Here is a 12,216-nt window from a genome sequence, read left to right on the forward strand (position 1 = left end):
TTAGACAACCATTGGCATGTTTCTCTTATTTTTTGTGGAGATTTGATGAAGAATGTTAATTGTATTAAATAGAAAGCAGCATTACAGTCTAAATAGAAAATAACATGTACATGGAGTTGAGCGGCTTAGCTTTTGCGTAGAATGACAAAAGCAGATAGGTATGATTGAGATGTTTTGGAAAGGTTACTTCCAGTCATAGGCATCTGCACATAGGGACAAGGGAGGGGGGCATTTGCCCACCCCTCCCCCGGATTTCACACTCTTAACATATTTTGGTCTACATCCGTAATACTTTATAACTGACCACTACATCCCCCCCACCCGAAAAATATTATTTCTGTGGGCGCTCCTGCTTGCATTAAAATGTCCCGACGATTCATTTAAATGCAACTATTTTTAGCAAATTCCACATAACCTTTGCTGATGTTTGGACATGTTTTGTCCAGGTTAGTGCCTAACGAAAGGAACATAATTTTGGCACATCGAAACTTGTAACTAATGCATTTCATCAAGTGTAGATAAATGAAGGAACTTTATGAATTCAGTAATACCTGTAAGAAACCATATAAATAGCAGACGATCATTTCTGATTGATCCCACGATCTCTAAATGCACAGTAATATAATCACCAAAAGCACACAACTATGTTAATTTGTTTATGTACGCCATGTACGCATATGAATCCAGATTGAATATTTTGTTAGAGACAGATTTCAAGAATGTATACATGCACATTTTGCTTTACATGTCTCTCTAATTATCTAGGGAACATTACTGGTAATTATTCTACCAGCTGAAAATCTCCAATATCATAGAGACAAATACATACATACATACATACATATATATATATATATATATATATATATATATATATATATATATATATATATATATATATATATATACATACACACACACCCCATTAAATCTACAAAGTTAAGGCATATGCAGAATGGCTTCACAGAGAAGGATATATCTTTCATTTGACTCATCAGACTTTCTTTTGTGCACTAATATTATAGATTTTTCATGGCGTCAAATTACGTGGCAAACAAGCAAGGAATTTAAAAATTAATAATGGGCAATTTGTGATAATAACTGGTTCGCCTTAGATACGCACAGTAGATAAGATATGACATCAACTTACAATTGAATATCCAAACGTAAAAAAAATGGAATTCTGAACATTTTCTTATCATATATTAACATGTTTTTGTCAAAGATCCAGAAAAGGTTGTGATTAAAAAGATGAACTTACCATTCTGGACGTCTATTTTATCTTTTTCCAATATAAACAGGGAAAAGCAGACGATAAAGAAGTCCGCTCTAAGGAACGTTCCGCACTTGGTATGTGTAGTTTATTGACGTGTTTGTTCCTATACAAAACTTCGACTCGCGTGATTAGGATGTAATTTGTTATGTATTGTGCACAAATATTCCTCCATTTACACAAAGGTTGCGCCTTGTCTACTTGATACAATAAATTTATTATCAATAATGGACGTTCTTAACCTGTTATGCCTTTTAAAGGCTTATTGAAATACAAATAAATTCATCAAATGGCCACGTTCGTTAATGTATCCATGGGCTGCCATAGTGATGCTAGTATTGTTTTAGCCAAGCTATTGCCGAACGTTTTAGACCCTCCCGCCCAGGACCAATGTGGTGGTTGGGGATATCCATGGCAGTGCACTATTAAGGTGGGGAAGCACGGTACGTGTATTCCGTCCCCCATCATTCATGGGGGCCCCCTGGTTGCCGTGGATTTAATTAAACCATATATAAACCTAAACCGTCTTATACATATTTAATATATGTATAATAAATATATACATGTACATAGAAAGGACAGTTTAAGGACTGCTTTCAGGGTGTATTTCTGTATCTATATCTTAGGTGGCCCTCCCCAAACGGAAGAGACCCGGGACCCCTGAAGCCTTAATCTGTTTCTGATGTATGGTATAAATGTACACCGTTACTCAGGAGTTCTGATTTGAGTCAAAAGAAGATGGGGATTGAATCAGCGAATATATATGTGTGTTGAATCAGCTAGTCTATATGTGGGTTGAATGACCTAGTCTATATGGAGGCTGAATGACCTAGTCTATATGGCGGTTAAATCAGTAAATCTATATGTGAGTTGAATCACATAGTCTATGTGGGGGTTGAATCAGCTAGTCTATATGGGGGTGAATGATCTAGTCTATATGGGGGTTAAATCAGCAAATATATATGTGAGTTGAATCACATAGTCTATATGGGGGTTGATTCATCATGTCTATATGGGGTTGAATCACCTAGTCTTTAGGGGGGGGGGGTTGAATCTCCTAGTCTATATAGGGGTTGAATCACATAGTCTATATGGGGGTTGAATCACATAGTCTATATTGGGGCTGAATCATCGAGTCTATAAATTTATATTAAATCACGGAATTTCTTACAAATTAACCTAGGAATATAATGGATAACCATACAGATGTAAAAAAAAAAGTTTCACATTTGAAGGGTTACCCATTAGAATCTAGTTTGGCTGTTGCAAAGTTTTTAGGGGTTGGTAGGCGGCGCTGGAGGGGATATCCATTCATTCAGGTGAATTTTAGCTTATCTCAGTCTTTAAAGTCGATAAATAGTGGATTTGTTTACCAGTCTACGTAGCCACTCTTCTTGCTATCTACTACTTTTCTATCCTATCCTCTTATGTGCCTACCTAAATGGACTCAGTTACCAATCTACCTACCTACTTACCAAACTACCTCCTTATGCATTTACCTACCTACCCACATAGCGACCTTCCTGCCCACCCAACGAAAAACTGACCACCAATTTACCAACGGTTTGAATGACTGACCAATGGATACACATACATTTATTTCAGAATAAATACAGAAATAGCCAGGAACCATTTTTGAAGGCTTATTTATCAATTGTATTCGTTTATAGTTCCATAAACCTATGTAAGGAATCTGCTAGTTGTATAATTAATTTTCTATTTTTCATGACACTAAATTATTTAACTTTTGATATAAAATCATATTACATGTTTCATTGACCATAAAACTAATAATATTGACTTTAGTGACCCGAAAATATGTTTGTAACATATCGGTATACGGTCCCCTGCCCGCCCCCCCCCCCCCCCCCGTCATTTTTTTGTGTGCATCTTGTTTGTTTTTGAAGAACACAAGTAAAAATATTATAAAACACGAATAACTATTTTTGGCAATTAAATTTTCTGCAACTACTGTGAAGCATTTATTAAATTTTAATGAATTTTTTTTTTACCGAACAAAGTGTGAACAGCAAAGGAAATAACTGCTTATAGGAGCAAAGTGGACTATTTGATCAAAAGGTCTCAAGTTACCTTAAAACCGATAACCCCTCCAATTACTTTTAGACGTATCATCTATCTACATCGCTCTAATTTTAAATATGCCGTTCGTAAGATAATTTTTTAAAAATTTGTTCAACATGTCGAGGACAAGGTAAGTTTTCAACGAAGACATTCCAGTGGATTAATAAGTCTCATATATTTGACGTAACTATTTGTGCACTAAACTACATGCTACTGAATAAAATGAGCTTTTTAATAAATGTTTTTTCTGAACTTATCATTCAGTCAAGCGTGAAATCCAAGAGTATAAGAATCTCAACCTATCTGGTAGGACTCGAACGTTTGAAACTTTGAGTCCGGCACGCTAACCACTAGATAGCTAGATGACATTGAAATTTATATCTCTAAATTCATAATAAAACATGTATTTGCGGACTATACATAGTTCAACCAGATCATAATTTGGGGTCTTTAACTTTCTTTTGCCCCTCGCCCCCCGAAAAAAAGAAAGAAAAAATAAGGAATGTTATACTAACAGAGTCTTACGTACGCTCAAAATTATATAGTACCGGCGAGTTTGTTTCGGATTATTCGTTCGTATGGTAATGATTCACTAATACACATGACCTATTTCAATCAAATATGTAACCATTGTTTTTCGTTCTCTTTTAGCAGTGTTACTGGACAAGTACTGTATAGTTTCAACGATGCAATAGATCGCCACTTGTGTAGTGCATATCTTCTTAGCACTTTTAACCTTCATAGTCTGAATGGAAAAAGTTTCTAATCTTACGCGTGAAGTAATTTCATATTACAAAGTCAGTATGTGACACGGAAAAATGGCGGGCGTTAATAAATGTAAATTGAACTGAATTACAGCAAGAAAAAATGGCGTAGGTCTGAACTGAAAAACAAGACCTAAGCTTACTCTGACGCAAATTCATGACATGGTCGACTTTTTATAAATACTTTTTTTTACTTAGTCCATTTCTTATATGTTGACTTCCACTTGTAAGAAAAAAGGGACTAATGTTAATGTTTACACGTATTGGGTTTTCAATGAGAAGTAGGAAATTAGTAATGAGATATAAATGATAATATTTACACTGTTTCGAATAGCGTCATAGTGTTTGACAATGGCATTTCGTCGTCGTACTTTGTTCAATTAATACGATGTAGTTATTGTGAATAAATGGTGGGGGGGGGGATTTCAAGAATCCGTTAAAAATGAATAAAAGCAACGGGTCCTTGATGGTGTACTTACTTAAATGGTAGACTTTTAGATGAACTGTCATTCTCTCTCTCTCTCTCTCTCTCTCTCTCTCTCTCCAATCATTATTATTATGTTGTCATGCTGAATGAATATGTTGTAATACTAGTACCATGTAGGGAATGGGCTAGTTTAAGTTGTTGTAACTCGTGCCGAATCCCAGTGTATCCTATTGTGACAATAAAATATGTTGAAACTAATCAAACCAAATAAAATATTATTCCTTGTGCCATGAATGCTACCTGAAGCCTACGACAGACTGACTGGAACAGAATCGTATTGTTTCTACACACAAATTAAGTTATGCACATGTTCTTTCCACTAGGCATACCTCCACTTTTCTTTAAGGGGGGTGCTGCATGATGTTTCTTTTTTTTAAATAAAAATAATATAAAAACAAAAACAAAAAGTAAAACAAAAATATCACACATGCATACATTTTTTACTCTTAAATCGAATAAAAAAAACAACGAGAATGTTATTTACAACGAAATTCTTGCATACTCCATTGGTTGTTCAAATAAATTGCTATTAAAACCTACTCATACAAACTTAACCTTTGCAACAAGGTCAGTTTTCGATAAGATTGTTCCCACTTGAAAGAAAACAAGACAATTACCAACATTTGCACGTATCTGATGTTAATAAGCATTAGAATATGATACAGTGAGTGATTTAATATACGTTTTTTGCTTTCGGGGGGGGGCATGTTTTAAATGGATTAGACAACGATTTTCTTTGATTGTGGTTTACAGTCAGTTATCTTGAACAGATAGAAGAGAAGATAAATTTTAATTTCGGAACTTAGAATGCACTGATGAACTGATAGTCAAAATATATAAAACATGTTACAGATTGTTATTTTTAAGTTATCTTAAAGATGTCTAGTATAGGAAAAATGTATATTTACTGGTGCAAAAATTATTTTTCCTTTGGTCTCTATCAAACACCAAGTCCATTGCGAAACAATGTCACATTTTTAGAAAGAAGAAACATAATTCTAGATCGATATTTGTTTGTTGTTGCATTTTATATTTCATCTAGCAAACACCTACTAATTACAAACTCCTCAACTTTGCTTACTCATACGTTTAAATATTTTATAAGATTGTTCTCGCATGTAACCAAAAGAAAAGAAAAATGCTTTTGCGACTATATGCACATAAACTATCCATGTGGGTTACAAAGGAGAAAAAATAGTAACCTTGGAAACTCATCAGGTGGATAAAACAATACGGACAGATGTGCTACATAGCTGTTTAAGTAAATAACAAATATTTACTCGTTCTACGTCTAGATAGAAAAAGATGGCTCTCAAGTAAGTTTTTATTGTATCTCGTCTGAAATATGATTAGCATCGAGATTTCCGATATAATTGAGATCTGGCGGACACCGATACGAGGTCATGTTTTGTTGACCTTTCAATTCACCGTCAAATTACAGCTTTTACATTTATGAAACTGTAAAACTTTATTCGGAAGATATTTTTTTCAAAGATAACTCTTTTTAACATGAAAAACAATCTATTTTGAATACGTAAATGCATTTCAATCTAAGTTGTTTGAAGTTTAGTAGACAACGGCCTACGCAATGGAATTTCAGTACAAATCAGCGTCATAATTACAAATCGATGTTGGCAATTCGTGTCAGTGTATTATGGAAATGGCTGGTGTTAGCGTATCATTTGTACATATTGTGATTAACAGAAGGGATGAACTAGTGAAAGACTATCACTGTTCCAGTTTTAGAAACAAAGCAAGGCAAAATAACTTGCTAAAATGGCTGATTTGTGTAGTACATTTGGTCTCGTTGAATTAGACCTCCTGATGGTTTTGTGAAATCTGAGACAAAAAAGGATATGGTTTAAAAAATTAGAATTATTAAATATCAGTTTTTCTTTCGAACAAAAAAATAAAGCGTTCCGAAAATGATTTGATTGGCGTACAAAATGAAGTGATGTAATGCGTCATTGTGACGATGAGAAGACGTCACACTTCGCGTAAACGATGACAGTTCAACTGGCTGGTTCTTACTCGCCTCCTGAACCGGTGTCCGTTACATAATGATTTTTAATGATACCTCGTAATCTTACAAAATATTTTTGGCTTGAATAATTAAAAAAGTACGTATATATTATTTTGAGAAAGTGAGAAATGTCTTTTGTAGTTTACCTTGTGCTGAATTTGAGTGAAGATGGTGTTGTTTTGGGTATAACGCGATTTCTTAGCGCCAGATAGATTCAGGAAAAACACTGAAAAAAACCTGGTAAGAAAAGCCGACACACGGGAAGCTACTGACAGCAATCTCACATGCCATAATTGGCCGAACCTGAGAGTCGAACCCACGCGAACAGAGGTGAGAAGACAGTGATCGGTAAACGCGATCGCTTTAGACCACTCAGCCACCCGCGGGTCCAGTCGGTAACAGTGGTCAAAGGAGCATTTTATCAGTTCGTCGCATGGTTGAGATCTCGTAGAACCACGCGAGTTCTAGTCGAATAAGAAAACACGTTCTTGCCGTAGTGTGTTACGGATCATTCTTCTGATTTATTTACCCAATCAAAATAAATGAGCTCTTGTGTTTTCAACGAGTGTTGTTATAATTTTAATTTGCAAAATATTTCTCTTTTTATCATTAATATTTGTTTCGAAAGACAACTGGAAGTATATACGCGACTGTGTAGAAACAGACGACAGTTTCTCATGATGTACACGAACCAGCCCAAGTCAAATATAACTTACATGTATATGAGATATTTCATATGATATCATAGTGTTTATAAATTCTTCTCTAGAAATCATTGTCTACCATCTTTTGAATCAACAGCCCATAACAGGTATCACACCACTATTAAAAATGCAGGTTATGCGTTCGGATACATAACTGCGACTGAATAAGGGTCTTTTAAAACCAGTTATTTTTTCCACGGTCTTTAAATGCAGTTCTTATCAAATACTGCACTTGAAATTCCAAAAATGGTTCGTCTAAAGTTTTAGCTTGACAAATGGTGGAGGGAAGTTGTTTATAAAAGGTGTTTTTGATTCATGAACCAGCCCAATAGACCAATAAGAGTGGAGTTAGTAATGTTTTGGATTCGTGAAATGTCAAAAGTTGCTGGATTACCTTGTGCATTGTTATCATGTAAATTTAAACTTGAGGTTTTATTTTCAAGCTAATGAATCACGCTCGTATAATTCTTTCTCCAAAAGATGTGGCGAAAGTAATGTTATATTTTACGATACAACTCAATGGTGGAGTGATACCAACCAAATTAACTGGGTAAAATTTCTGTACAAACTGTGCGTCTTGATAAAAATAGCCAATTTTCTACGCTTATAACAGATCATTATGCAAGACGAGTCGTATTTCAGTAGTCCGTTCTTCTGATATGAAAACAAAATACCTCCACTGTCTGTAATAATGCTAAGTTAAACCCAGCATATGGCGGGCACGTATTTCAAGGGGAAGTAAATCTGACAGGAACTAAAGTGTAGCCATTTAAACTGTACTCAAGCAATACAATAGGTTCAAACCTACAATGATTTGCTTGACTTGTATTAAGTGGTACGTTTTTTTTTTAAGATGAACACCAAAGGAAGATAAATTATTGATTTCAAAATAAAACTCAGGAAAAAATACACTCATATCACAAAAAAGTTAAGAGATCTAAATCTAACCTTAAAAAAATCTTTATTCCGTGTGTTACCCATCAAATTACTCATAAAAGTGAAACCTTGCTTAATCATTGTGTCTGATGAGACTGTTCTCAGCTTTAAAAAATAAGAGGTGTTTGAAAATGATAAGGTGGCGATTAAAGGAAAGTGTTTGCTTCGCTGGAGAACACGTTCCAGTTGATTTGATTAGATGTGTCTTAGATCGTCTTTTTCAGTCAGTTGTCACGAATTAATTTAAGCGGTGTACAACGGGGGACAAAATAGGGTTTTGGAACTCCTCACGATCAATAAACGAAGCTTGAATTCTGGAGATTGAATCAAAGAACAAACCTGTATAGGAATATACGCATGGATGAGTGGACGAGCTGACTGGCCAATATTTCCAAACGTAGGGCTCTTGATATGTTAAATCTGGTTTACTTTGCTATTTTTAAGGAAGGGGGGGGGGGGGGAATGCAGAGTTCAACCAAATACAGATGGCTGGTGTAAAAATTATTTCTGACACAAAACATCAAAGTATGGAGAAAAAAGGCGATTGAAGAGACCATTATGAAATAATATAATTTTATAGAACAGAAGATACATTCTTCTAGATGAAGAAAAATAAACATATTCTTGATGTGCCCTACTGATTACAACTTCAAGGACTAGTTCATTTTACAGTCTCAATTTCAACACGGTTATTTTCACTTATAAGAAAATAAAAAACTATTGCGACTATTTTGCACATAAATTTTCGAAGTTGATGATGGAGGAAATTATATCGAATTCGGAAGCTCGTCCATAACACGAAACAAGACGAACAGTTAAGTTCGACAAACGATCATATGGAGAGAACAAACGGTGAAAACTATGAGGTTACTTTCTCCCACCACATAGTTATAATAATTATGAAACCTCTACACTGAAAAGAGGTTTAAACGTAATGACTATTGCATGTGTTTCGAAAAGAGAGCATAAGTCTCTACGTCAAAATATATTGTGCAAACATCAAAGCTAGGTAAAAAGAATTAAATATTTGTAGAGAACCGAGTTACGATAAGAAAAACACCTTATATCAACAACAAAATTTGTATGGGTCTAGATTGAAAAAGCGAAAATCATGCTTACGTTGTGGAACACCCTACAAGTTGGACTGAAACTTTACTCATAATAAACTCAACAATTCTAATTTAGACTAGTTAGGTACACTTTCAATAAAATTGATTCCCGTTTGCAAGAAAATTTGTTAGCACAATTTGTATAACCTCTGAGATAAGATTGGACAGAATAAGAATGCTTACACCGTTTGCTACCATGTTCAAGATTGTCTTGATAATGGGGGTCTGTTTTCGTGGGTTTGTCAATTGTCCCAGAAATGAAGAAAATGATTATATAATGAAGAAATTTGATTTTAAATCTCACCAGGGTTGGACAGGGACACCCTATTCATTGGCGCTGGTGCAAGGAAAACTGTTGACTGACGGAGGCATGACCGAACGAACAGTACCACCGAGGAATATATGATTACTATACGTATCGTAGTCAGAAGCATTGTTCTTATTTAAAATTGTATTGTAAAAAATAATGCTGCTTCACAATCCATTGCGTATAATCAATCAATCAATCAATCAATCAATCAATCAATCAATCAATCAATCAATCAAACTTAATGGTGTGAATCTTCTCTTTTCTCAGATAATTACTCTGCATCAAATGTTTGTTTGGCTTTTTTAACCTTTATCAGTTAAAGATTCATTCTATGGCTTTAAGAAATGGCTAAATGGAGGAAAGATATAAAACACTTAAGATGAACAAAAGTAAAGAAGACAAATTTAGAAAAAAGGAATTGGTCTAGGTTGAAAACGACATTCTTGCTCACACTGTCGATTGCCCAGCACATTCCTCTTAAAACCTCACTCATTACAAATTTCAAAATACAAATTAATTTTGTGGTTCAATATATAGGATCAAGATTTTAAAGTGTAAGTAAATGACTGCTACTATTTTCATGTATTTGTACATCCAATAATTACCTGAGCGTTATTAAATGGGTACTTGAATGGGAGGATTTGCACGCTTTTGACAGAAGCAAAAGATTAACAACAACAACAACATCGACAACAATAAGAAACAACAATAAAACAATAACAATAAAATATACGAAAACTAAATCCCACCCATGCTTGTTCGCATACAAAAATCTTTAAAATGTAGGGAAAGTAGGGAAAGTATAAATATATATACGAACTAATCAGGATGATGTGCATGTCGTGCAGATCACAACGAATGGTCACACAGTTTTAAAAGCCGATCAATAAATGAACATTTAAAAAAAATATCATCAGGATGAAAAAACAACAATGGGGTTAAATAAATATTGTCTACCATCAAACAGGTAGGCGATAATTCGAGTCCCCCCGACCCCACCAAGAACTCTCGCATTTATAAAAGCGGGTGCCCAATGATAATTAATAAAACGTCTCTAGTTGGATAATTTAGAACGATAGTGGTGACGTTCAGCTGAATCTGTCTAAAAAGACACTTGAAAATACAAAATATAAGGCTGGTGTCTTAACGTTTTCTTTATATTTAGTTAAAGGTTGTTTGAATGAACATCTGGTTCAGCCCGTGTCCTTCGCTTCAAGCTCTCTTAATATAACTAAATTAGTTTTAGCCAGCAAATGTTGAAAACTATTTTTCCTACTTGTACAAAATAAGACATTTGGTACTGTTTGCACGCGCTCAGTTGAACTGATTTAACTGACAAATGAAAAATTTTTGTACTCGCCTTTAATCTTTTCTTTTCACAGTCTATTTGACTTGAAAGAGTTCAAGCCAATGAATGAAACGGAACAACTTAGAATTGAGACTTTATCAGGATCACAGAATTGGGCAAGAAATTTGGATGCTGGGAGAAAGAAATCTGTCAGACAGACGGCTGAGCAGCCGACAAACCAAGACAAAAGACGAATTCAGATTTCAATGCAGGTTTTATATTATGATAAATTTAACTATTCAACATGTACCATACGGACCAGTTAAACGCTTGTCAGCAATATACTGGTTCTCTTGCGTCACCTTTTTGCTTTACGATAGAGACATCAAAGCAAGACAAACAAATAAAGCAATTAATTGAAGAGGACAAAAATATCTATTTCTGTCTCGAGAAAAGGTTAAGTGGCTCTTGATCTAAAGAAGGGAAAATTGTTTGGCAAAATCTTCTGAAAGGTTTATTGATTAGAAACTCAATAATTATAATTCATTTTTTGAAAGGATTGATAGGATATTTTCCTTCTTGAAAGAAAAAAAGAAAGACTATCAATATTTACGCTAATTGTGTATTTTAAAAAAAAAACATTGATACATGTTTTGGCAGCAGACTGAAACGGCCGATTGATTCAACAATGTGATTTTTTTCATGGTCCACAATCAATTTTGAACGAAATATTTCAAGTAGGTGACCAACAAAAAAAATGAATTTAAAACAGCCCATGATAACAAGAAAGATTTGGATCGTGACACTATAAAATAACAATAATTGCAGACCATAAGCCGAGTAGTTAGTAAGCGTGACATGCAAATACAGGTTTCCTATAGGAATAAATCTAGATGCACTTTACACACCACTTGTGTCAAATATGATTAGATATAGCAGTGTCTGTCGTTGTTTTAAAAGAAAAACTTTATAGGAATTGAAATAAATTTCAAGGTAAAGAAAAACGAGCTTTTTATCGAAAACATTAACAGTATAAAGATGCTAAATTTCAACGTTCTTCTCACAGTTTTAATTGTCTGAAAATTTCATATGAAAGCTTGCTTACTACGTACCAAATATTCTAATTCATTTTTAGCGGATAAACGTCCGATACATTTTTCCCACTGACACGAATTACGAGACTGTTAATAATGTTCGGCTTGTTTTGTGTCTAAGGAGCATTTGAAAATGATTTAAATGG

General features: G+C 34.3%; 1 protein-coding gene across 2 annotated transcripts in view; it reads right to left on the reverse strand.

The window, feature by feature from the left end:
• LOC149805241 (uncharacterized) overlaps positions 1–12,216 on the reverse strand; it is a 42,246-nt gene that overhangs the window by 20,949 nt on the left and 9,081 nt on the right. Inside the window, exon 1 of one of the 2 annotated variants that reach the window (XM_089948768.1) lies at positions 1,262–1,378. The exons of the other annotated variant lie outside the window; for it this stretch is intronic. The gene's annotated coding sequence lies outside the window, so the exon portion shown is untranslated. Of the gene's footprint in view, positions 1–1,261; positions 1,379–12,216 lie in introns of those variants that run through there. 2 annotated transcript variants of the gene reach the window in all.

This window comes from Sinohyriopsis cumingii, chromosome 2 (assembly GCF_028554795.1).
Source record: "Sinohyriopsis cumingii isolate HCF-2022 chromosome 2, ASM2855479v2, whole genome shotgun sequence".
NCBI lineage: Eukaryota > Metazoa > Mollusca > Bivalvia > Unionida > Unionidae > Sinohyriopsis > Sinohyriopsis cumingii.